Source organism: Malus sylvestris, chromosome 14 (genome assembly GCF_916048215.2).
Source record: "Malus sylvestris chromosome 14, drMalSylv7.2, whole genome shotgun sequence".
In the NCBI taxonomy this organism is placed as follows: domain Eukaryota; kingdom Viridiplantae; phylum Streptophyta; class Magnoliopsida; order Rosales; family Rosaceae; genus Malus; species Malus sylvestris.
Genome location: NC_062273.1, coordinates 3,710,159 through 3,733,985, shown reverse-complemented (window position 1 = coordinate 3,733,985; position 23,827 = coordinate 3,710,159). Strand labels below are relative to the sequence as shown.

Below are 23,827 nucleotides of genomic sequence, written 5' to 3'. Positions count from 1 at the left end.
ATGAGATTGAAGGATTACCAGAATCCTCATCAGGAGAGGATGCTCTTTCCCTGGATGGATTTGAGCTGCACGACAGCTGCAATGCAACATGTCCAAATCTTTGATTACCATAAAATCTAGAGAGTTTTAACAAAACACTCATGTTACTGTTCATTTTTAGTGAAAAATCACATTTTGACATTTTCATGATACTATTTAGTACACATTTATTTATCATTTTTCATTAAAATTAAAGTTTTTTTTTATAACTTTTCGTTAGTTTTCTTTAAAATCTATAGGTTAGGATTTCCTAAACCCTCATTCCATCAGAAAGCATGTTTGCGAGTGAGGCAGTGATCGGAATTTTCAAAAACAAAAGCATAAAGAAAACTTGCGAATGATGCGTGCATATGAAAAGTCTTTGTCTAATAGTTTAATTAATTTTTATCTCTCCCTCATATTTTCAACTGGTTATATTAGAGCCAAAATATCCACGTGTTGAGCCTAATAACTCTTGTTACCCAATATAGTTTCTTCATGAGTTAGGCTTGATTGAGGCCACACATGAGGGGACGTGTTGAATGCATGACTTTTGTATAGAAGAATAGAAGCATTGCCAAATAGTTTAGAATGCTTGTAGATCAATAACGAACAATACACACTACCGAACTCCTATCAAGGTTTCAAAGTCGGGCTTAGTGACCTGTGAAAACTAATGCCACAACAGTCACCTCCTTCCTAATTATTATTATTATTATTATTATTAGGGGGGGGGGAGCGCATGTCAAAATTTCAAAGTCGGACTTACTATTTACTACAGTCACACTAAAATTGTCCCAACTTAATCATGTGCATAATTTGATAGACTTAAATTTTATTAAAAAAAAGCTCTACACAATTAAAAATTGAACCATTTAATATTTGTAATTTATTCTTTCAAATTTTCAAGGTACAATTGCATTCTTCAACAACTTGGGAACCCTACCACTTACTACTACGATCTAGTAGGATTTCTCTTCACTTGTAAGTGAGAGATGTCTTAGGTTCAATTCTTGCCAAAAGCGAATTTGAATCACATTCTTGCTATCTCATTATGAGGCTAAGCTGACCTCCTCATTCGTAGTGTAGTGTTGATTATATCAATTAATAAAAAATAAAAAATAAACCTTGGGAAACCTGCTTTTTCCTCCAGTTGTTATTCTCTTTGGTTTTTGGGGCAGTGAAATGCCGCTTTTGCCCATTGCTTCCACGCGTCTGTCATCGATGGATCCTCTGTTCGGATTGTTTGTTCTCGATTTTTTTTTTGCTTTCCGTTGCTTTCTCACATCTCTCTGACAGATCTCTCTTCTGTTGTTCTCGGGCTTACTAAGGGCTGGTTTGGTATTGCTGTGCTTTGAAAAAAAGCTGCTATGAGAATAAGCGGTTGTGAAAAAAAATCAGCAGAATATTTGGTAAACTTTTTTGTAAAAGTGCTTTTGAAAAAAAAAGTAGTCTGATAGTGGGTCATTTCATTAAAGGAGCACTGTACTCCGTGTGCTTTGAAAAAAAACCAGTTTTCCAAAGCTACAAATAGTAGCTTCAGCTTTTTCCTTTGATTTCAGCTTATTCTCACAACAGCTTCCAAAATAAGCCTTTTTTTTTTTTAGTTTACCAAACACCTAAAACGTTCACAACTTTTTTTCATAAGTGATTTTTTTTAAACACCTCACTCCCAAACCACCCCTAAATCTCGCCTTCGATTCCAACGAGTGCGAACAATCTCGCCCCTCAATTCCCTTCATAATCCTCATTTTCCACGTCTCTGCGCCCATTCGCCTGAACGAAAACCCGGATCCATTGCTTCCTCTGAAATCAAACCCTAATTTTGCCCCCAAACGAATTGGAACGCAGTCAAACTCGATTTCTAATTCGAGTTGCGCCGATTCTAGGGATCTAATCTGCCATTTCCAGGTGAGTTTTGCATGTTTATGAGCGTGTAGGATTTGGGTTAATAAATTTCCTTCTCTGTCAACCTCTATCTGCTTATTTCAACATTTTTAGTTGGGAAATTGAAATATTGAACTGGATAATTAGAAGATTTGGGTTTCTTTGAACTTCGTAGTCTCAAAAGCGTTTTGGGTTTAAGTTTTATTAATTGGTTAGCGAAAATGGGGCACCAGTTCTTCAAGGGCTTCTTTGAATTGGTGCTGTGATATATAGTATAGGGTAATTAGGGTTTATGGGTTTCTGTGCAATCAGGGTTTCTGGGTGCTGTGATACATATTTAGGGTAATCAGTAGTACGTAAAAGGGGTTTCTGGGTTTCCATCAAAATATAAAATTGAAGTAGAACACCAGGAATACAAGTAAAGGAATGTTCTTGACTGAATGAAGTTTTTTTCTGAGCTGAGATTACAAGTGGAAAGAAAATGGATTTCGACCATTTAGGGTTTTATGAACTGACCTAAGGAGTAAAGCTAAATAGTTAAGTTCTCCTGCAATTTTTGTTTCTGGGTTCCTTCAAAATTTATTAGTATTTTTGTATGAAATCTGATCTTTTCAGCTGGCGGGCATTGTTGTTCCATGTTAAGCACCAAAGAAACGCAACTGAATTGTCTTCCATTTTAAAGGTATTATAAAAAATGTATTATCAAAGATGTCCCATCCTTGAGCGGATACAATTTTGGTTATCAAGGATGTCCCCTCTGGTTCATGAATCCCCATATAGAAGAGGACTTGGGCTGATGCCCCATCCAGCATTAGCGAGGACCTCCTCATAACCTCAGGTACATTCTATCTGCTTTAAATTTGTGATTTAACTGCTGTGTTTTCTAGCAAATTTACAGAGAATAGGCAAGCTCAATTCGGGCCAAATTCTGTCAAATTAGGCGGTAATTAGCCATTCGTTCCTAACCCTCCCTCTCATGTGTTATAGCAGTTTCAGATCGAAGCTCCATCCTCCTTGCTTCATTTGTAATACACACAGAGAAGGTATTGCAATCTCTTCTCTCTTTATCTATTTATATTGTTTATTCAAATGGTTTGGTGCTATGATTCCTCTGTTTGTGTATCACGGTATAGATTCTTGATTTATAGTAATTCATTTCTTTTGCAGTAAAGGGCAGCAAATGCTTTTATACTTCTGCCAGATTCTGTCTGATGGGTGATGAGTCCATCAGGATCGGTCGTAACTTTCCCCAATGGAATGGGCTTATCAGTTATATTCTACTCGAAGCCTCGCAGGTAGGTAAGAGCATTTGAAAATTCTTTATACTTATTTCTATGATTATATGTATTTTTTTTCCCAAATCTAGATACAGCTTCTTTTGCTGTCACACGTGATGCGACTCTTCGGTCTCACTAATGTCATTCCATATAATTAAATAACGTTAAACACTCCTACCTGTTAATTTTTTTTTTTTTTTCAAGTTACCTTTGTAAGGTATCAAAACTATAATTTTTCTACAGCAAATAAAATTCTTTCCTTCACCATGGTAGTTTTGTTTAGATTAATTAATGTTACACTGATGCTAACTCAAGTTTATACACTGCTAAAAAGTCAAATTGTAATCCCGCAGCAACGCGTGGGCATTACTAGCTAGTATGTACTATGAAGAGGTGTCATTTTAAAGTTCTCTTATATGTATTCTCAAAATAATTAAACTCATATTTATGGCATTTAGTCATTTTTTAAGTTGATTCATCAAATTTAGCATAAATTCCATGAAATTTGAAGTTTCTCATCCAAACATAATATAAGTGTAACTAAAAAAATTTCAGCAGCAACCTATGATTGGAGTCTGTTAATATGACGATTTACTTGCGCTATGGCAGTAGCTGATTTGGGCTAAGTCACACAATGAGTCTGCTATAATAAGTTGATATTGAACCATCCATGTACGAGATTCGAACATAAAACCTTAAACTTACAAGTGTAGAGAAATAGTACTAGATAGTAGTACTAAGTGACGTGATTGGAGAGTAATTTATAGGGTTAATAAGAGGAAACCAATTAGGTTTGTGATGATGCAATTGCGGCTGTACTAATCTAACTGTTAAATTCAATTGATATTGGAGAGCGCTTTGATGACCATCAATTCCAAATAGATGCGTCATGCATGATTCACTTTCAAATGGGTGTATATATATGTTCACAGCTTGAGTCCCTTAATTAAGTGTTCGTTTTAAGCATGAGACTAAATATCTTGGTGAATGAAACTTTTCCCAAGGGAACAATCAACTACGGAAGTGATGACCTTTCTCAAGTCCCTGTCACTTGGGAACTACGAAGGCACGTACATTGAAAATGCAAGTAAACAAAGGGTATCACAAGCTGCAGGTGGGTGTTTTAGCCTTAATGGTTGTCTTAATAAAAGAGATTAGTGGTTTGAACGGAGAAAAAGCACAAGAACCACTCAAAATACTACCACTATAGATAATAGATCCATGCTTAGTCACTTTAGTATTACGGTCTAGCAGTATTCTTCTTTACTTGTGAGTGAGAAGTCTTAGTCTTGATTCTCACCAAAGGCAAATTTGAACTATATTATTGCTAGTCCATTATGTAGCTTAACCCACTCCTTTACTTCATTAATATAGATAATTTAGTTTATTCCAAAAAAAAAAAAAAATAGATGCATGCATGCTTAAAATGTTAAGGCTTATTTCGTCACTCAGCAAATAAGAATTCGAAATTTGTCACCATATCCACCTTAGACATTTAATAAAGAATAATTTACATGAAGGGTTTAAATCAAACCATTTACGGTAATTCTTAAAAAATAATAAAAGCTTGAACTTTGCCAAAAATGATGGCCCATGGATTAGTAGGGTTAGTTACTGGTTAGGTGTGAAATGGTGCTGGATCGCTTGACATTATATATCCGGATGGGAATGAGGATCCTCTCGATTTTCTTTGTGAGGATCTTGAGAATCTTACAATTATATTCATTTATCATATATTGTGTGGTTAATTTTTGTTAAGTACTGTTTATATTTAATTTTAAATAAAAAGATTTACAATGATTTATGGTTGTACGATATACGATGAACATATATGATTGAAGGATTCTCGAAATCCTCATAAAGAGGATCAGGAGAGGATGCTTATTCCCTGGATGGATTTGAGCTGCATGACAGTTGCAATGTAACAGGTCCAAATCTTTGATTACCATAAAATCTAGGGAGTTTTAGCAAAACACTCATGATACTGTTCACTTTTTACGAAAAATCATATTTTAACCTTTTTCTGGTACTATTAACTACACCTTTATTTATCAATTTTCATTAAAATTAATTTTTTTTTTAAACTTTTCGTTAGTTTTCTTTAAAATCTATAGGTTAGGATATCCTAAACCCTCACTCGAGTAGAAAGTGATTGGAATTTTCAAAAACAAAAGCATAAAGAAAACTTGCGAATGATGCGTGCATGCAAAAAGGGTAGATAAGTCTACTAGGAGTCCTCAACTTGACTAGTGTGATAAGACTTTCCACTTCAATTTATTCAAACTCCTCATTTTTTTAGTGTAAAAATATATCGTTGTACAAAAAAAAAAAAATATATGTATATATATAATTTTTTTTAGTACAATGATATATTTTTATACTAAAAAGATGAGGGACTTTCCACTTCAATTTATTATGTAGCCAAACTCCTCATCTTTTTAGTATAAAAATATATCGTTGTACTAAAAATATATATATAGCATTTCAAAAATCACATTCTACACTCCAAACTTTTTATATTCGGAAAGAAAAATATACTTGTGAGAGTGTAGAATGAAATTTTTGGAGTGCCAATAACACTTATATATATATATATATATATATATATATATATATCTTAGACTCTAAATATTAATAAAAAATTATAAGTATAGCATGGATTCTTAATATCAGTCAATAGCTCACAAAATTCTGGTATTAAGAAGTAACACTATATTTGGATGAAGAAATTTAATATTACTAAGGAATTTTAAAATGACGGGAATTTATTTTATATTATTTGTGAATTTTCTTATTTGGTTAACCTAAGAAACATTGTAATTGAATATAGAATTTGTTATTTTTAAACTCTCAATCATAGAAATTGGGAAATGACACCTATTTACATGGAATTTAAACTTGGGAATTGGAGGTCCCAAATTCCAAGTTTTTTTTTTCATACGGAAATTCTAAATTTTTATTTTTATGAATCCAAACAAGGGAATTGATGAATATCAATTTATAAATTCTGAATTGTATTCAAAATCTAAATTTATATCACTCGTTCAAACATAATGCAAGGGTAATTCTATTGGCATCCCCACAAACTAGTGAAAACACCCCATTCAATTTTTCCTTTTAAAATCCTAATTTTACCCATAAAAATTAAAATTAAAAAAAAAAAAACAGAAACCCGGCAATGAGCCACCGCACTGCCGGCGACCACCACAACCCTTTCACTGGCGTACAATCACCCACCCAACCAGGTCCTACCTCAACAGTCCTGGCGACACCACTGGTCATTTTGTCCCCAATCTTCACCTCAATTTATAATGTTTCATTCATTTGGGAATGCATAACATGATTGTTTTTTTGTTGATTTTGTGTCCTATTTGCAGTTTATTGAATTAGCTTTGGAATTGAGATGGTTACGTTAGGTAAAAATCCATGTCTACCGTCCGCTTGGCTAAATACAGATAGAAAGAACGAAGGATAGAAATAGAAAGGAGGAGATGTCGTCGGCCGGTTGAAGATTGGGGGTGGGTGGTCGACGTTGAGAGGTGGGTGTGGTGGCTGACCCTACTGGGGTTTTTAGTTATTTGTTAGTTTAATTAAGGTTAATATTGGAAGTTCAAGAGCTAAACATCAAATATGGGGTGGTTTCAGTAATTTGTGGGGTCCGTATAAAAGTACCCAAGAAGTAACTGATCCGTATTAAAAAGTTTTTGAGAAGATACCCTTGTTTAAACTTGGTTTTTATTTTGTTAGTTTTGGTTGTTACGTAGTGTTATCGTCTAATAATATTTTTCTTTATTTGTTGTTTGAATTTCGTAAATAACAAATTTGATCCCAATTTGTTTATCACATCCCTCACTAGGAAGACGTCTTCACTGACATGGGAGAAATTAGTCCCTGGCTCTAGGATTGCATCTCAATCTAGGAAAAGGTTCGATGCTTTAGTGAGTCTGCTTGACTGTGACCACGGATAGAGTGAAATTTTCCCATAGCCTCTCCGGATCCATAATGGGTGGATAACTGTGGCTTGCCACCAATTGTCCATGATGAGTATATTTTATATTATATATTTAACCCTAAGAATTTTAATACTTTGAATTGTATTTTCAATATAGGTCTTTTGACTTCCTCCGGAGCAAAACATGATCAAATGGGAGAATTTTAGAGTAATTCCAATTGGAGGACATTCGTGAGTCACTTAGCTTGATTGTGTCAAAATATCATATTTTCCCACCAAGCTGTTATTCTCTAGCGATAGAATAAATGAGCAATGCGTGGTGGTGGTAAAGTGACGTTTCGGGCTTAATTATGAGTTTTGGAGCCCAAGATGACCTATTTTGGTTTCGGGCCCTTCTGGAGATGTGTTTAGAACGTTCTGATCTTTAAAATGAGCTATCATGGGCCAGATTTGGAGGATATTTGAGGCTAAAACGTGGCTGGACAGTTCCCTGACCGATTCTCCTAGCTTAATTATGACTTTATTTTCTAAGATATTTTATTATTATTTGGTTTCCTAGTTGGAAAAAAGACTATTGGCTGCCCGTGCAAACGATGTTCCCAATTGTATTGTGTATCCTGCCCATAAAGAGAGCGATGCATTTGAGATCAAGCACCACATGCTTGAAATTTTACCAACCTTTTGTGGGTTGCCAAATGAGGATGCAAACATACATATTGCAAAATTCATTGTGGGCTGCAAAAATATATTAATCATGGGGTTTTCTGCCGAGGCTATCAAGCTACGTCTTTTCTTTCACCTTAAAGGTTAAGGCGGAAACAGGGTTATTCACTCTACCAGCTAATAGCATTACTACTTGGCAATAATTACATACAAAGTTCCTGAACAAGTATTATCGAGCATCTAAGACATTGAATTACAAAAGAGAGATTATGACATTCACTCAAAAGCCTAATGAAGAGTTTCATGAAGCATATGAGAGATATATAGAGATGTACATGAAGTGTCCACATGCTAATATTGATTCAGGTACACAAATGAATATTTTTTTCAATGGGCTTAATCCTACATCTAAGAGCCATGTTAATACAACAATTGGAGGATCGTTGTCAAATAAATCTGCAAGAGATGCGTTTGAACTGTTTGATATGATGGTTGCATAATCTCAACAATGGGCAGCTGAACATTCATAGAAAATGGGCATTTTTGAGTTGTCAGCAGATTCTCCTAACATGTCTGCACAAATGGAAAAAATGGAGAAGAAAATTGATGCAAAGTTTGACATTATTTTACAATAATTAGTTAGTTCTACACAGCAGCAACTACCTGTAGCAACAGTTTGCACTATTTGTAGCATGGCTATGCACGACATAATGGGATGTCCGCATAAGGAGTCTTACCCGGAGCTAGTTGAGCAACATGTTAATATGATGAACAGTTGTTTGGACCCGATTTTACATTATCGGCCCGTGCAATCAAAGCCGTTGAGTAAGCATAGCTCCAACCGTTGGATAAAAAATGAAGATGATTTTGTTATTATTAAAGGATAATATTATGATTTTTATCATAATTATCTTTTAGTGATTTATCTTGACATTTTCTTACGAAAGATGAAAATATATCTCCAACTAGAAACATGGTAGCACAATTCGAGCTGAGTTGGATGTTTGGCGTGTGGATGTGTGGTTTGGATCGGTTTTGGTGGACAGATATGCATGCATACAATAAGGGTGAAGTAAAAATGGTGATAAGATGGCATTGGCAACACAATCTGATTAGAATCATAGGGATACATGGTCTTCATGCATGCTTTGGGTAACTTGTAGATGCGATTGTTTTGGGAAGTGAACTGCCGTGTGTGACCTTCTAATTAATTCATGGATGGGATTGGTGCACGTAGGATTTATCTAGGGGTATGGCGATTATATGTTTTACCTTTTAGAGTTTAGGTGGATAAAGGAATCATCATGCATGCACGCGGTTTTTGGCGGAAGGTTATTCTACATGCATAGATAAAGGTTCTGATGGTGGAAAAAAAGTATCATTGAATATTCTTGGCAGGATGCCAATAATCCAGCTCATCAAGATTGCGTCAGGTTGCAGGGTAACACAAGTTTTGATTGATGCGATAAGACGTGAGGATAACAGCAAATAAAGATTCAGAGTCATATTGCAATTATGATTGGTTTATGCGACTTGGGCATGCAGATTTCTATAAATACCAAGCGGTAGACAACTGAAAAAGACCCATTCAATTCAACACACAACTGCCCTGCGCAAATTCTCTCAACAACCTTGAGACTTTTTCCTTTTTTTTTTCGCTGACACACATTCAGTTTGGATAAACAGCACTGTGAAAGCAACCAGTGATATTTTCAGTCGGCATAGATAGCACTGCCACCGTAGAACCAGCCGGTCTCGCAGCATCTTCAGTCGGCATAGATAGCACTGCGTCGAGGGTGACTGGTTATCTATCCAAGTCTCGGTCGAAAAGGATTCCCGAATCCTTATTGGTCGAGGTCATCTCATTAGCCTTCTTGGCGAAGTGAGGTGTTACAGTTTATTAGGCTCGGCACATTGCACGCCGAGTTAGTTTATGATTGGATACTCTCAAGTGTGATTTAGAGTTCGGCATTTCGACGGCCGAACTACGTTTATTGTTAAGACATATATCTGCTTTGAGTATTTGTGCCCTTACACTTTGGTGTCGATTCGGCGTGAGTTTACTCTGATGAATACCATCATTGTGACCGAATTCGACGACGATGATTTGTGAGCTTCGTAAGAATAGTAGCCTTGTCTTCAGGTTCGAGAACCCAAGAGGCCAAGATGTGTTCCTTCCTCGGTTGTAATTGCAAGATGCAGAAGTTGGCCCCGCATTCATCACAACATCAGCATATTTTTACTCCTCGGCCGACGAGTTGGCACGCCCCGCATTCAACTGAAGGACGTAGTTAGCTCATATTACTTGGCCTGCGTGCCACGTAGGCTTGGTAGTTTGTAGGGTCAACAACAGTTATCAAAGGCCTAGGAATGATGCATATGCAAATCAATACGATGCAGGATGGAGTGATTATCCTTATTTAAAATGGGGTGACAATCAAAATAATGCAAGACCATTCTAGCATGCATAAAAACCTTTTGTACCGCCCAAACCATCTTTGGATGATTAACTTGCTAAATTGGCAGCATCAACTCAAACATTTGTAGATGGCAGCAATTAAAGATTTCAAAATGTTGAATCATCAATTAAAAGCTTAGAGCAACAATTTGGGTAGCTAGCTGCATATATTTTAGACAAAGAAAATGGCCGATTTCCTAGTTAAACAGTGCCTAATCCAAGAGGAACATCAGACTGTAACGTTGTATGGACTTTACAGTGTGGTAAAAGTGATGACAATTGTGAAAAATGCACTAAAAAGGATTAGTCAACAGTGCAAAGTTTTGCAGAAACAGCAGTAGAACTCGCAAATTCTGCAACAAAACAGAATATGGCCGGTGCATAAACTATCTCAAAATAGGTTTATGAGCGTGCTTATAACCCTTCATTGTCGTATCTTGAATGTTTAATTCATAAGGTAAGAGATTAGCAACTTAAGGATTTTATGCAGACATTATCCAAGGTTCAGATCAACATTCCATTACTGGATGCAATCAAGAAAATTCCATCATATGCTAAATTTTTGAAAGAGGTTTGCAACAGCAAAAAGAAACTTACAGATTTGGACAAGGTTGTCTTGACAGAGCAGTGCATCACAGTTTTGTTACAGAAATTGCCACCTAAGATAATATTTCTTGTACTATTGGAAATTCTGATTTTAAGAGTGCTTTAATTGATTTAGGTGCAAGTATTAATTTGATGTCTTTTTCTATTTTCCAATGATTAGGACAAGGAGACTTAAAACCTACATTAATTATTCTTTAGCTAGCTGACCATTCAGTGACTTATCCTAGAGCCATTATTGAAGATATAATTGTTAAAGTTGATAATCCTTATTTACCGGCAGATTTTGTTGTGTTAGACATGGATGAAGACCTAAAAACGCCCATCATTTTGGGGAAACCGTTCATGGTAACAACTAGGACTAATTGATAAGGAAGCCGAAACACTAACTTTACGAGTTTAAGATTTATCTGTTGTATTTTATCTGTTTGAGGCAGTAAAACGTCCTGCTGAACAGCAAGACTGTATGCATATTGATGTGTTAGACAATGTGGTTTAAGACAGTTTTCAGGCCAGTTCAAATACAGATTAGTTGCTGAATGTTTTAAGTGGGGATATTGGGACAAACTCTAAAGATGAAGGGGTTCTTGAGTACATTTGTGCATTGGATAGTCTGCCAACACAATTGCCAAGGTGGAGAAATGTTTATAAGAGTAAGGGGAGCATAAACCGCCCCTTCAACTGTCCAAACAGCAACCACCAAAATTGAAGCTGGAGCCTTTGCTAGAACATTTAAAATATGCACATTTAGGGGCTGCAGAAATGCTGCCAGTTATTGTTACAGTAGATTTATCTCAAATGGAAGAAGATAAATTGCTTCATGTTTTGAGAAAATATCAGGATACATTAGGATGGACAATTGTTGACATCAAGGGTATTAGCCCAACAATATGCACATAATTTTAATGGAAAAAAACGTGAAGCCAACAGTAGACACCTTAATCCAATTATGAAAGAAGTTGTCTGAACAGAAGTTATGAAATTACTTGATGTTGGTATGATTTATCCTATTTGAAACAGTTAATGGATGAGTCCTACGCAGGTTGTGCCAAAACATACTGGAATTACAGTGGTTAAAAATGACAACAATGAGCTTGTTCCTACACGTTTAACTACATGCTAGCGTATGTGTGTGGATTATAGGAAACCAAATGCAAGTACAAGAAAAGATCACTTCCATTTACCATTTATTGATCAAATGTTAGAAAGATTGGTTGGTAAGGCTTTTTATTGTTTCTTAGATGGTTATTCTGGGTACAATAAGATCCCAATTGCAACAGAGGATCAAGAGAAGACAACCTTTACATGCTCATTTGGGACGTTTGCTTATTGGAGGATGCCATTTGGGTTATGCAATGCACTAGCTACTTTTCAACGTTGTATGATGAACATTTTTTCTGGCTTGGTTGAAAATGTTGTGGAAGTTTTTATGGATGATTTTTCTATGTTTGGGGATTCATTTGATCAGTGCTGAAAGAATTTGTCATTAGTTCTTGAGAGATGTCAAGAAACAAATTTAGTGCTGAATTGGGAAAAGTGTCATTTCATGGTGAAACAGGGCATTATTTTGGATCATTCAATTTCTAGCAAAGGCATTGAAGTTGATAAAGCCAAGATTGATGTTATTGCAAAGTTGCCACCCCCTACATCAATAAAAGTTGTTGGGATCATTTTTGGGACATGCATGATTTTACCACCGGTTCATCAAGGATTTCTTTAAGATTATCTGACCTTTGTGCAATTTATTGGCTAAGAATACACCATTTAGTTTTGATGAGGCTTGCTTAGAAGCGTTCAACAAGTTGAAATCACTCCTAGCTTTGACACCTATCATTGCTGCACCATACCGGAGTTTACCATTTGAATTGATGTGTGATGCATCATATTATGCAATTCAAGCAGTGCTTGGATAGCGAAAAGACAAGCTTCAACATGTAATTTATTATGCTAGCAGAAATTTAAATGATGCACAGTTGAACTATGCTACCATCGAGAAAGAATTGTTGGTTGTAGTGTTTGCTTTGGAAAAGTTTCGTTCCTATTTGATTGGGGCAAAAATTATTATTTATACAGATCACGCTGCACTTAAATACTTGTTGTCTAAGAAGGATGCAAAGCCTAGGTTGATTCGTTGGGTTCTTTTACTTCAAGAATTTGACTTAGAGATTAAAGATAAAAAAGGTAGTGAATGTGGTGGCTGACCATTTACCAGATTAATTATTCCGACAGCTATAAAAGAAGATTCCCTCCCATTGAGTGAGAGTTTCCTAGATAAACAGCTAAACAACTATTTGTTGTCCAAATTAATACACATTGGTTTGCTGATATTGTTAATTATTTGGCTAAGGGTGTGGTGCATCCAGATTTTTCGTTTAAGCAGAAAAAGAAGTTTTTATCTGATGTAAGGCATTATTTATGGGATGAACCATACTTATATAAGTATTGCTCAGACCAGATTATTCGCATGTGCATTCCTGAGGCTTAATAGGAAAGTGTTTTATGATTTGTCAATCATTATGCATGTGGGGGACATTTTGGGCAGAAAAGGACAACACAGAACATTCTGCAGAGTGGGTTATTTTGGCCTACAATTTTTAAAGATGCAAATAATTGGTGCAAGGCTTGTGACAGATGCCAAAGGGTTAACAACCAATCCAAAAGGAATGAGATGCCCTTGTAAAGTATTTTAATTGTTGAATTATTTGATGTTTGGGGTATTGATTTTATGGGATCATTGCCATCTTCTAATGGGAGCCAATATATTTTAGTTGCTGTAGAATATGTTTCTAACCATTGCAGCACCAACTAATCAAGGATCAGTGGTCCTAAAGTTCCTCCAGGGGGTTATATTTCCTCGTTTTGGAATTCTGCGCGTTATTCTTAGTGATGGAGGGAAGCATTTTATTAATAAACCGTTTGCTAATTTACTAGCAAAATATGGGATTAATCATTGTGTGGCTACACCTTATCATCCATAGACATCTGGTTAAGTTAAAGTTTCAAACTGAGAATTAAAGCGTATTTTGGAGAAAATAGTGGGTTCTACACGTAAAGATTGGAGTTTAAAGTTAAATGACACTCTGTGGGCTTACATAACAGCTTATAAGACTCCTATTGGGATGTCACCATTTCGACTCATTTATGGGAAAACATGCCATCTACTTATGGAGCTTGAGCATAAGGCTTACTGGGCAATTAAAGAGTTAAATTTTTCGTATGATTCAGCTGGGGAAAAACGCAAATTGCAACTCAATGAGCTAGAAGAAATTTGTCAGGCTACCTATGAAAGTTCTCATATTTACAAGGAAAAAACTAAGGTGTTTCATGATAGTCAAATTTTAATACCTTTTGTTTGCTCGGATCTGTGATCTCCGAGAGGACATCCTTTCCCTTGTTCCGTGCAGACCACAAATATGAATTTTTTTTCCTACAAAACCAACTCTTTGCTTTGAGTTTGGTTTAAATCCGTGGGGTGTGTAATAGGAAATAAACGGATCCACCACATGCATTGTGAACTAGTGTAGATTGTGTTATACATTAGAAGATTAAAGGAAATGAGGGTCAATTTTTGTTAACCTAAGGTGTAGATCGGCTGAGATTGCAAGTTTTGGGGAAGCTTGATGACCTCTGTGCTCTCAGAGCTGGTGACGTGGGGTTGTTTCTTTTGTTGTTTGTCTCTAATTTACAATGATTGGGGGGTCCTCATACAGATAAATACGCATGCATGTGTTAGATCTTGCTACATTTCACTGAAACATGTAAATATGAAATGAACCAACAAACGTACAACACCAACAACTTGTGTGGACCTTCAAATAAAAAGCCAACATTTTTTCTTTTGTACTTTTTTTTTCCTCCTAGGACTTTTTCAAATGCTTTCCTTCAAGCCATATTTTTTTCCTTCCTTCTTTTTCCTTTTTTCTTCCTTCTTCTTCCTTTCCGTGGTTCTTTTTTGTTTCTTCCTTATTTTCTCCTTCGTCCCCTTTTTTTATTTGCTGGGGAATCTTCTCCTTTGCAAGCAAAACTTTTTTTTTTCCCTCTTTCATTTTTCTTTTCCTTGCAAACAATCAATACCAACTAACAAATCTAAAACGAAAGACAACAAAGGCAGACAAATTGATACCAACAAGAACAGATAGAACCCTAAGGATCGAACCCGCTCTGATACCAAGTTGAATATCAAAGTGCGCAACAAACAAAACTACAAACTAATAGAAATAGTATTAGACAAACGAGAATACCGGAACGACTACAAAACCTTAAGAGGCTACATTGTGATTAACTTGTTATTCATGCTAAACTATAAGCTATATTTATAGAGAGAAAAACCTAGAAACCTTAATTCGGATGGGCTAGGCCCATATACTAACTAACAAGCAAAACACAAATACTAAAATAAACATAAAACTAATATTTTCCAACAATAACAAATTTGAGGATAGTTTTACCTTCAACATCTTAGCTTCTCAGCTCACTCCACCTTGGCTGGTTACAGAGACATGAATGTGTGTATGTTGTTGGGTTATTAGTTGCAAAAAGGATGAAGAGTCTAGAGAGAGAGAGAGAGAGAGAGAGAGAGAGAAAAGAACTGCTGTGAAATGGATGGTTTGTAAGAATGGGCGTTGGGCTTGAGGTTAGAGAAATGAGAGCCATCTCTCATATTTTAGAGAGAGAGTGGCTGAATGTAAAAAGGAGAAGACCTCAAATCAGAAATGGGAGAAATAGGTGTTAGATGTTAGGGTTAATTTCAGTTTACTTCCTTAAAGTTTCGTAACTTTCAACATTTGGTACATGAGTTTTATTTCATCCCTAAGTCATACCTCAAGTCTTAATTTGGAGACAGTCTTATACATTAGTTAAGTTGACTGTTAAGTCAGCCTTTAACTAGTGATGTGGCACCCACATAGACAATGACTGGATGCCATGTGTCATTAAAAGTCCACGTAGAAATTTAAAAAAAAATAATTAACAAAAAAAAAAACTTTTCTTCCCTTCTCGACCCTCTTCCACTCCCCCTCACATCCACCCTTTCTTATTGTTCTTTGGATTCCCTCACCTACATTTTCACAAGCACTTCCTCTAACCAGTAAATCTATTTCCTCCATCGCAATTGCTTTCCTATGTCAGCAATTGCTTTCCTTTCTCTAATCCAGCTTTCACAGGAAAAATTTGACCGTCTAATCACCGCCATAGTCAGCAAGCTCAAAAGAGTGCCGACATTTCACACATGAAATTGGGTTTTTGCCAGATTTTTGGCTTGACCTAGTTGCTTTGAGATCCGAATCTTCGCAACAATGGTTGCAGAGCCTTGGATTTTGAAGATGGGTAACTAGGTAAGGTCCAATTTCAAGCACGCTCTTCTTCTTCTTCAACCTTCAAAGAAATCATCAGTTTTCAAATCCCAACCCGCCACCAAAACCTAGAAGCAGACCGTCGACATTCTCTACTTCGAGGTCGCCGGTGTCATGTCCAAGACCGTTCACCTCCACAAGTCCCTTACTGACTCCGATATTTGAAGCTTAAAAATAATATCTTGAAGTTTAGGAAGAAGATTGCATGAAATGGAGCGGTAGTTCAACCTTTTCTATCTTCTCAAGATCTCACCTGGAATTGGGGGTTAAGGATTTGAGGTTTTGACTTCTGGACGGTGGTGGGTTTTTTTGTGATGGGGGAAATCGAGTTGTTGGGTGTGATCTTTATGTTTGTGAAAATGCAGGCGAGGGAATTCAAAGAACAAGGGAAAAGAAAAATGTATTTAGATTTTTGAGGATGAAGGTGAAGGCCAGAGAAATCCCGCTCATCTATTCACTCCACGGTCAAATCCTACTCATTGGGTTTTCATCTCTTGTTTTTTAATCCGAGCCACTATAAAGCTGGGCAAAGCCGAAGGCACGTCAGACTACCCAACCATTTATTTTTTGCCTGAACCACCCAGCCAACCCCTATCCACCAGGACCTGCACCTGTTGCCGCTCGACCGTGGCAAGCTTGCGCCTGCCTGTCCACTCGCTGCAACCCACTAGAACCACCAAAGTTGCACCTCTGTCGCACTTAAATCCGTAGAAGAAATAATTGCAGAATAGAAAAACAGGGACAAGGAGAAAGGAAGCAATTATCCCCACATTTTTCTATTTTTTTAATTTATTAATTTTTTAAGTTTTGAAGTTTTTAAATTTTGAAATTTGAAATTTTGGTATTTTTTTGTTTTGGTTTTTTTTGAATTTCCACGTGAACCCCTTAATGACACGTGATGCTCAGTCATTGTCCATATGGGCATCATGTCATCAGTTAACGGGAGACTTAACATCCAGACTATCGGATGCATGAGACTGTCCCAAAATTAACACTTTAGGTATGATACTGGGACAAAAAAAAACTTCTTGTACTAAATGTTGAAAACCAAGAAACTTGAAGGTAGTAAACTGAGATTTACCCTAGATGTTATATTGGAATCATAAAGGTCTCTTACCATACGGGTTGTTTTGAAAATAAGAGAGGGAAAATCGTTTGGCTCTTGGCTCAAGGCTAGTGAAAGGGAATCCAATGTAGGGCTGGGCACGGGCCTGGCCAGGCCCAAATTTGAAGAAATTTGACCTACCCGTTTTAAAATGTAATGGGGCGGGCCGGGTCGGTAGAGAGCTTTAGAGTTTTAGAACCGGACCTAACTCGACCCTTTTGAAATGGGCCAGTTTGGGGCGGGTCCACAGTTCATATTACATTTTTTTTCTTTCATCATCACAGAAAAGGATGATGTTGTTCAAGTCATCTTTCTCAGTCGTCGAGCCCGTTTCCTCCGCGACAACCCAGATGCAGCTCAGAACATTCAAACCGTCTTCCTTAGTCTTCTGGGAGAGAAGAGAAGATGATAAATCAGAACCATAAAAAAACCTAACCAACACAAAATCAGAACCACAAAAAAAAACCCATAAAATACAAGTAAATGAGATAGGAGAAGACGAGTCAAGGAGAGGAAGAGTGACCTACTCCAAAAGAAACCCACATGCGCAACGGCGACGGACAAGTCGGTGACCATGGGAGTCTATCCCAGTCCTAGCTCATGGCGATGGGGTAGTTGATCGAGTCAAGAATGCCGTAGAATAGCTCGAGTCGGACCATATTGGGTGGTCAACGGCCGAGATCTGATGGTCCAACGACTTCAGCAAGAGCTCGAGAGCGGTGTAGTCGTGGTGGTCGTGAGATGATGGTTTGGGTGATTGCTGTCGAGAACTCGACGCAAGCTCTCAAGTGTGAACTCACACGTGAAATCGAATTTGACGAAGACCAGATGATGAAATTGCTAAATAAACAGGAAAACGAAAAGAATGGACCCAAATACAGACAACAATTTACCTATGCTGAACTCGAACACCACCATAACGATAAGAATTGCCCAGACGGAGTAGTGGTTAAGCTGCATAAACAACTCTTTGAGGAAGATGAGCAGTGAGACGATCATCAGCGCTAGCCCCATCTTCCCCGAAAACACAATCTTTCGCGGATCGGATTGACCCATCTGAACCGCCCAACTGGAGACATCTTGCACGGTTTAGCACCAGTTGAGAATTCGGTCTGAGATTGATCGTTAAGTGCAGCAGTGGGGAGACCCCGATGACTCTTACTCCTCGATGTGGACGAAGCCGAGCTCGGAGTAGCCTTTCTGGACCAAGAGTAAACGCTCTCTCTTCTCCTAAAAATTGTACTTGAAGGAACCCAATTTGGCTGCCATTTTTGTAGGGAGAGGGAAAATGGAAAGTATAAGCTCGTGTTTGTTGAACTTGGAGATCCAGATACAATTGTATTATTGGAACTGTGTAGTGAATGAATGGAAAATGGGAGAATGTTGGAGAGTTGATTTAATTAAATGATCTGATGGTTCTAGAGACTTTCTTGAGGGCCTCCCAAATCTGGTCCAATTTGGTGGGCTACCTTGTAAGTCAAGGGCCATGGCATTGCTTTATTCCATAATACATTATCCCATGCTACAAACGGGCCGGGCCGGGGGCCCATTCCTTCTTATTTTTGGACCCGTCCCGCCCCGCCTCGTTTTGTGTTTCAAAATTTTGGACCCGTTTGCCCACCTCTAATCCAATGTGTGTTCAAGAACAGCTAGGGTTATTGGCACAAGTGTGCCCACACGTGCGTGGGTAGATGCTTTCTACACGCTTCTGGGGCTCCTCCGAGGTCACGAGTTCAAACCCAGCGGCCGACACATTTTTCTTTCTTTTTGATGCGCCTTGTCTCCAGCTCTAGGTCTCACGTCCGACTCCCATGTGTGTCTATTGCCTTTTCTTATATAGTTTTCTATTTTTATTTTTATTCTTCTTAGGTTATTTTGTTTATCTTTGACAGCAGTTTTACGTTTTATTTTAGGATTTAATATTTTTATTTATTTTCTTTTATTTATTTTCCACACTTTGAGGACAATGTGTGAATTAAGTTTGGGGGTGGGAAAATAAATTTTTAGAATTTTTAATTTTTGAGTCAGCTTAAAAACAAATTTTCCTTCTTTTTAAGTTGATATCCATAGTTTATTTTAAACATTAGAACAAATGGACATGGTGAAGATGAATCTCATAGTAGAGTTTTTTCTATTTGTTTTTGCTTAGACACTAATTCGTGAATTATATTTTCAAATTTGCAAATCACACCAACATGGTATGTGGGGAGTGAGATTGAAAAACTTACTTTTTGTCTAAGTGTATTTTAATTTTTGTTCGATATAAAATAAAGTTTAGTATGTGTTATAAAGTAATAATTGTTCCACCCGAGGCTTTGCTTAGTAACCGAGTCAGTTCTGCCTAATCAGCAGTTATTCTCGCGTCAAACGGTAGAGTTTTGGCATGAGACAAGGTCGTTAGTTGGTTTCGTAGCCTTTTCAGCTCGAATTAAGGGTTTTCTACACCTAGTGCCCTAAAGCCCTAGTGGTTTGGGAGTCATTGACCTAAAGCTCGCTACATGGGTTGGATAAAGCTTAAGGGAACTGACATTGCACGACCACTACTGTTACTGAAATAAAAAAAATTATATATATGGGAAAAAAAGAGAAAAATTCGAAAAGAGAAAAAATGAATGTATAAGTGTGTGAAAGTATTAAATAAAGATGACGAGAGGTACATGTTTTATTGAGTTTCCTTAACATTGTTGGTTCACTTTACACCAAAGGAAGTTCATGAATTTTTTCCTTCTAACTAGCTTTAAATGGCTTAGACTCTGTGGTGGGATTTGTTGGAACTTTTGAAAAGATGTTATAATTTTTAACATCTGCTAGGGATTGCAATTTGAAGGTGGAAATTTTCTCTTCGTTAAGTTTTTATTTTTGTTTGAGTCTTGTTTTGCTTGAGGACAAGCAAAAAGCTAAGTTTTGGGGTACTTTGATGAGTAGATTTTATATTATATATTTAACCCTATTCTTAGTATATTTTAGCTATTATTTTGGAAGAATTTTGATACTTTGAATTGTATTTTCAATATAGGACTTTCGACTTCCTCTGGAGCAAAACGTGATCAAATGGATGAATTTTGAGTAATTCCAGTTAGAGGACGTTCGTGAGTCACTTAGCTTGATCGTGTCAAAATATCATATTTTTCCACCAAGCTGTTATTCTCTAGCAATAGAATAAATGAGCAGTGCGCGATGGTAGAAAAGTGACGTTTTGGGCTTAATTGCGAGTGCCTAAGATAGCCTATTTTTGTCACATCTCGACCCGGGCTCCACCACTTCTCGGGCTCGACTCCGCCGTAGCACAATATTGTTTGCTTTTGGCCCTAACCACGCCCTCATAATTTTGTTTATGGGAACTCACATGAGAACTTCCTAGTGGGTCACCCATCATCTCATTGCGATCTCGCTTAACTTCGGAGTTCCTAAGGAATCCGAAGCTAGTGAGCTCCCAAAAAGACTCGTGCTAAAGGAGGTGAGCATGTACATATAAGGCATAGAGGATCCACTCTCCTGGGCGATGTGGGATCTAACAATTTTGGTTTCGAGCCCTTCTGGAGATGTGTTCAGAACATTCCAATCTTTAAAATGAGCTATCATGGGCCAAATTTGGAGGATATTTGAGGTTAAAACGTGGCTGGACAATTCCCTTGTAGATTCTCCTAGTTTAATTAGAACTTTATTTTCTAAGATATTTTATTATTATTTGGTTTCCTAGTTTGAACAAAAGACTTTTTTTTTTTTTATAAGGATTATGTGATGGCTTATCAGTGGATATAAGGCTTTGGCCGGCCTTGGCTTTTCTACCTCTCTTTTATGTGATTTTGTAAATAAGAAATTGGCTAGGGTTCTTCAAGAATTTCAGACTTTTACTTTAAGGTGTTTTTATTCTTTTTCTCCATAATAATATTTTCTATGATTTTAATTATGAATATGTGTAGCTAATCCGTTTTGCTAGGGCGAAGCCTTGAGCCTTAGCATGAATATGTAATTTTATTTGATTGTGTTTGATTGATTGCATTCATGCTTTGAATTATTGATCACCGTTTTAAACTATCTTATTGTCTTAATGCTTGATCACTATTAGGATCTTTAGAAAAGTAATTTAATGTAATATTGGTCGGAATGTTTCCTAAAATTGATGCTGGCTTCTTATGGTTAATAATTGTAATTTCATTTAAGATGAATACCACGTCTTAAGGGTTGCATGGTTTTTCCAAGGGTTTTAACAAAACATAATGAGTCTCTCATGTTCATATTGGATCCGAACATCCGGACAGATTACATTTTAGATATACGTTCTATGTTGGAGGTTCCAAGTAGAACATATATTAGGAAAACTTAACTTTCAAAGTGGCATGTGTAGATCATGAGCAATTGGTAGAAATACATAGGATTGCTAGGTGATGGCGGAACCCTAGTGCTTTTATAAATTGGTATTTAAAACTCTTTTCTTTTATCGTATTAGTTTTGGGTGAATTTACTATTTGTTTTTAATTAAAATTCGTTTTTAATATTACCCAATTTCAAAATCTCCTTTCTCAATTTTTAGTTTTAAGTAGTTAATTAGGAATTGTTTTTACATAAATTATTAAAATAGTCATTGTGGAGAATGACCTTACTTGAGCATCTATACTACAACATCTTTGTACGCTTGCAAGTATTTGTGTGATTTTAACCTTCTTTTTGTAGGTACTTAAAATCATATCAGTCCCCTTTTTAGAGAAAAAAAATATTACACTTACATCTACATATATGTATCTAATGCAAGCAAAATCGTCTAAATCATAATTCATGGCAGTTTAGAAAATAAAACTTCCGAAATCAGTGGGTACTATTGATCATTAGTCGGAGTAAATGCTAACCTCGATTATTTTGGAATTTTGATTGTTACTTTGTTAATAAAAAATAAAATAAAATGGAAGATTATCTTAAGGAGGACCTATTGAGTGCTATTGACCAATGTTCTAAAAAACGGCCTAGACGGTTTTTTATTTTATTTTAATGAAATTAAAAAATAAAATAAAAAATCCTATCTAAGTCTAAGTGATTTAAAATTGTGAACTTATTGTACATATGTCATCCTACAATACTCCTTACTATGGTTATATGGCATATATGCTTAATGTGGTTTTAAATTTTGGATTTGTTGGATACTCTTTTTGCATTTTATCATTTTTTATTATCTTATCCATGAATTTCATAAAGTATAATTTTTTTGTAAGTGTCAATATGCATTTATTTACAAGATATACAAGAAATTTACCTAAATTCGTCTAGGCCGCCTAGGCGCCTGCCTAGATCCCGCCTAGCCGCCTAGGCGCCAACTTGCCGCCTGACTAGCCCCTAACGTTTTTTAGAACCTTGTTATTAACATATGGGATAATCTTGTAATGACAAGTGTCAATCTTGTAGAGCTTCTGCAACTCAAGTAGGAGGGTGCTTTTTATATTATTCACTTGGGCTCCCAAAATGTACAACCCTTAATGGTATTAAGTATTAGTAAAAAACAACCAAGGTTCTAAAAGATGCTAGACGTTAGTCGGGCGGCGTGCTGGGGCATAAGCTGACTAGATGGATTTAAGTAGATCTATTATATTTCGTATTAATAAGTGTCTTTTTTATACTTAAAATATATATAATTTCATCATAAACTACAAAATAAAATGACATATATTATGAAGTATTGGAATATAAGAAAAAACATGGGGAACAAGCATATAATGTGTGTTCATTTAAGTATTCACTAAGTCTCTTACAATTTATTGAAAAAAAATACAAAATGAAAGTTATCTATTTTCTGTCTATAAGTGAGTCGCAACCTAGACGGGTGCCTAGGCGGGTCTAGGCGGGCTAGGCGGAGATTTTTAGAACAGTGAAAAAAACCATTTTTATAGTATGAGGCCTTAGTTTTTAAAATATAAATTTTAAATTTAGGGAAACTAGACCAAATGAATATTGTTTTCTTTGAAATTAATAAGAGCCTATCAAATTTTTTCTTATCTAACTACTGAACTATATCCATAATTTCTCTTTTTGAGTAATGTCATGTGCTGGGAAAATACTTACCAATTTGAATATAACTTAGAAAGGTACGTGCACACATCTTGTAATCCAAGTATCTACAACTAAATTAGAGACAATGGTGGCAATGCACCTTTGATCGAATAAGGTTTCATGAAAGGAATGAAGCACAAACTAGACAGGCTCGGGAAAATAATCTTAAATCAAAATTCACATATATTCTAACTGTCCAGAAGTATGTGAAGCTATCAACACTTCAGCGATCGCAATCAAAACATGTACAACAAAAATAACGAAAATTCAGCTCCATTTCATTGTGAATTTTGAACCATTAGACGATTTCCAAAACTATCTACAACTGGTGGTACCCAAAATGGATCCAGGTATAGTCGATAAGGCATGCATATATGCAATTATTTCAAGCATTTGGATTGCCTTGCTGTTTCCTTCACCGAAGGTCCTATCAAGTTGGTGATGCGCCTATGCACCTCCTTTGCTTGTTGCTCA

At 36.4% G+C, this 23,827-nt stretch overlaps 1 long non-coding RNA gene across 6 annotated transcripts; it reads left to right on the top strand.

Annotated features, from left to right (window-relative positions):
* The first annotated feature begins 1,680 nt into the window (after positions 1–1,680).
* On the top strand, positions 1,681–7,830 carry LOC126600811 (uncharacterized). 6 transcript variants are annotated; one of them, XR_007615599.1, is made up of 6 exons: positions 1,681–1,929; positions 2,588–2,743; positions 2,893–2,948; positions 3,073–3,204; positions 4,187–4,296; positions 7,292–7,830. It is a non-coding gene; the product is annotated as an uncharacterized LOC126600811 (long non-coding RNA). The 6 variants fall into 6 exon arrangements; XR_007615600.1 differs by lacking the exon at positions 4,187–4,296 and having other exon boundaries at positions 1,683–1,929; XR_007615598.1 differs by lacking the exon at positions 7,292–7,830 and having other exon boundaries at positions 1,684–1,929; positions 3,073–3,200; positions 4,187–4,530.
* Positions 7,831–23,827: the final 15,997 nt, after the last annotated feature.